Source organism: Urtica dioica, chromosome 10 (assembly GCF_054948205.1).
Source record: "Urtica dioica subsp. dioica isolate 48M chromosome 10, U.dioica_male_clone48M_v1_H2, whole genome shotgun sequence".
Lineage (NCBI taxonomy): Eukaryota > Viridiplantae > Streptophyta > Magnoliopsida > Rosales > Urticaceae > Urtica > Urtica dioica.
The window spans coordinates 8,756,431-8,759,685 of NC_142765.1; positions in this window are offsets into that span (position 1 = coordinate 8,756,431).

Sequence of the window (3,255 nt, forward strand, 5' to 3'; positions counted from 1 at the left end):
GCGACGCTACAAGATGAAACTCAACCCCAACAAGTGCGCTTTTGGGGTTGAGTCCGGAAAATTCCTGGGCTACATGGTGAGCCGCCGTGGGATTGAAGCTAACCCCGAGAAGATTAAGGCGATCTTAGAGATGAGGTTGCCACAAAAAGTCAAAGAAGTACAAAGTTTGACGGGAAGGATCGCCGTCTTAACGCGATTCGTTTCCAAGGAAACCGATAGGTGCCAACCATTTTTCAAAGCGTTGAAGAAGACCGACGGGTTTGTGTGGACGAAGGAGTGCGAGGAGGCGTTCCACGAAATGAAAGCCTACTTCAGCTCCCCCCCGTTCCTCGCAAAACCGAAGGATGGCGAGACCTTGTATGTCTATCTCGCGGTTTCCAATAGGGCCGTGAGTCAGTTCTAATACGCGAAGAAGACAGGGTACAATGGCCGGTTTACTACGTTAGCAAGGCGCTCCACGACGCCGAGACTCGATACCCGGAAATCGAGAGATTGTCCCTCGCCCTCGTCACGAGTGCGAGAAAGCTTCGGCCCTACTTCCAGGCGCACCTAATCGTGGTGCGTACGGGACATCCCATCGAGAAGGCCTTGGAAAAAGGGACCTCCTCTCGAATGGCCATATGACCCAAGAACTGGGCGAGTACAGGGTCGAGTTTCAACTGAGAACCGCTATCAAAGGCCAGGCCTTCGCCGATTTTGTGGCCGAGTTCACCAACGCACCACCCTCAACTGACGTGGGCAACAAAGGCAATGAGAACGAGGAAGACAAGAAGAACGACCATGACGGGTCGTCAAAGAAGAGGACCAATAACCTGATAGGACCGGTCTGGGACTTACACGTGGATGGCGCGTCAAACGCCCGGGGGGCTGGCGCCGACGTCGTGCTCAAAAATTCCGATAGGGAAAAACTGAGATACGCCCTACGATTCGAGTTCAAGGCTTCCAACAACAAGGCAGAGTACGAGGCTCTGATCGTTGGCTTGGAGTTGGCAAACAAGCTAGGCGTCCAAAACTTGCGCATCCACTGTGACTCATAGTTGACTGTGAACCAAGTTAAGGGCGACTACGCAGCCAAAGAGCCAAACATGGTCCCATATTTGTCAAAGACCCAGAAGAATCTAGAGGCCTTGTCGTGGTTCGAGATAGTCCAGGTTCCCCGAGAGGCGAACGTTGACGCCGACGCCCTGGCGCGCCTTGCGTCCGGGATAGACGAAGAAGGAGAAGGCAACGTCCCAATAGAAGTACTAACTCGACCCTACGTCTCGAGAGGTGACGTAGGGGTGGTTGACGGAACTCCGCCTCCCTCATGGATGACACCACTCGTGGAGTACCTTAGGCGAGGGGTCGTTCCCGAAGACAAAGAAGAGGCTAGAAAGCTGAGAAGCTTGGCGCCGAAATATACGATGAGGGAAGACAACTTATTCAAGAGAGGCTACTCCATGCCCCTTCTCCATTGCTTGATCGAAGTTGAGGCAAAGAAAGCGCTCCGCGAATGGGGTGTGCGGAAACCATGCCGCCGGACAATCTTTGGCCTTGAAGCTTCTAAGGCTCGGATACTTTTGGCCTACCTTGAAAAAGGATTCCCACGAATGGGCCAAAAAATGCGACAAATGCCAAAGGTTCGCCCACGTCCCACGCGAAGCGCCTGCCCCGTTGTGCCCGATCATTGTACCTCGGCCCTTCGCGAAGTGGGGATCGACCTCATCGGTGAGCTACCTACGGCCCCAAGGTAGTACAAGCACGCGATCGTGGCCATCGAGTTGGACCTCATTGACGAGAAGAGGGCGGACGCACTCTCCCGCCTTGTCGCGCAGAAGAGAAAGGTCGAGAAGTACTACAATTCCAAGGTCAAGCTACGGAAGTTCGTCAACGGAAGCCTCGTCCTTAGAAGGGTGTTCCAAAACACCAAGGTGCAGGGAGCGAGAGTTCTGGGCTCCACCTGGGAAGGCCCGTACCGCGTGCGCCGAGCCATTCACAACGGCACATACGAGCTCGAGAATCTAGAAGGGCTCGTGTTCACCCACCCGTGGAACACGGAGCACCTGCGACAATACTACCAATAAAGCCTGCTCCCGTCTTCTTTATGTTTAATTGTTTTCATCTTATTTCCATTTTTAGCAAAAGACAGTTTCAAGTTTGAAATGAGGCCAATGGCCTGGGAATGTAACTTTTAACTATTTCGACATGATAATTGGATTACATTTCACTTTGAAAACCTTTATCCTATAATATCGCAATTTCTAGTCTCCTCCACGAGTACACAAGAAACTCGGGGGGCTAATGAGGGTAACAGGTACACATCCCTCGTGCAACGCCCTCGCACGACTCGACGCTTCGCGCACCGAGAGGTAGCGAAATGTCAACAAGTCGGATCCATGCACTGGACCTCCGACCCTGCACATCTTTCGCGCGACGCTCTCGCACGATTCCACGCCTCAAATACCGATAGGTAGCTGGGCGTTGATCGATCACGTCCGCGCACCGAACCGTTGATCTTGGCAGCCAAAGCCCGAAACGTGATACACGTACCGACATGTATCGCACTTGCTGGGAACTGCACTCGCCTCAAGCCCATTCTGGCGCACAATACGCACACCGATAGGTAGCGTATGTTGTCGCTCGTTTTAGGACAACTATTTAGGAGCCCCAAACAGTTCGACCCAAGGCCGGACCAAGTGGTCGCGTTTGGGCTCGAGCATGTCGGACTTGGTATCCCGAGTCTTCCCTTAGCTGTGGATGGTATTTGCCTCGTTCGTCATTGGTCCTGCAAGAGAAGGAAACGATGAACTACAAAGGGGAAACATAGGGGGTGCCTCTGTTTACCTCTCCGACGCTCAACATTAGAAGGGTTGAGGTAGAATATAGAGGGTTTGAGTGTTTAGAGGTCGAGACTTGAGAGAAACGAGCGAGGTACGAGTTCGACAGCGTTTCAGTACTCAAAATCGGATTACCTGGACCAGGGGAGGGACCCCCATATTTATAGGCGACCAAGGGGCGTTTTGAGCATCCCCTTGGCCGAGGGCCGGCTCTGAGTCGGCCGTGGAGGGAGGGCCGGCTCTGAGTCGGCCGTGGAGCGAGGGTCGGCTCTGAGTCGGCCGTGGAGCGAGGGCCGGCTCTGAGTCGGCCGCTGGTTCAAGGTCTGCGTCCGAAGGGCGTATCTGGTCTAGCCAGCATCCACGGGAAACCTCGCCACACAAATGTGGCATCGCGCTCGCCGCCCAGCTCGTCGGCCGATAGGCAACGAGTTACAAATGG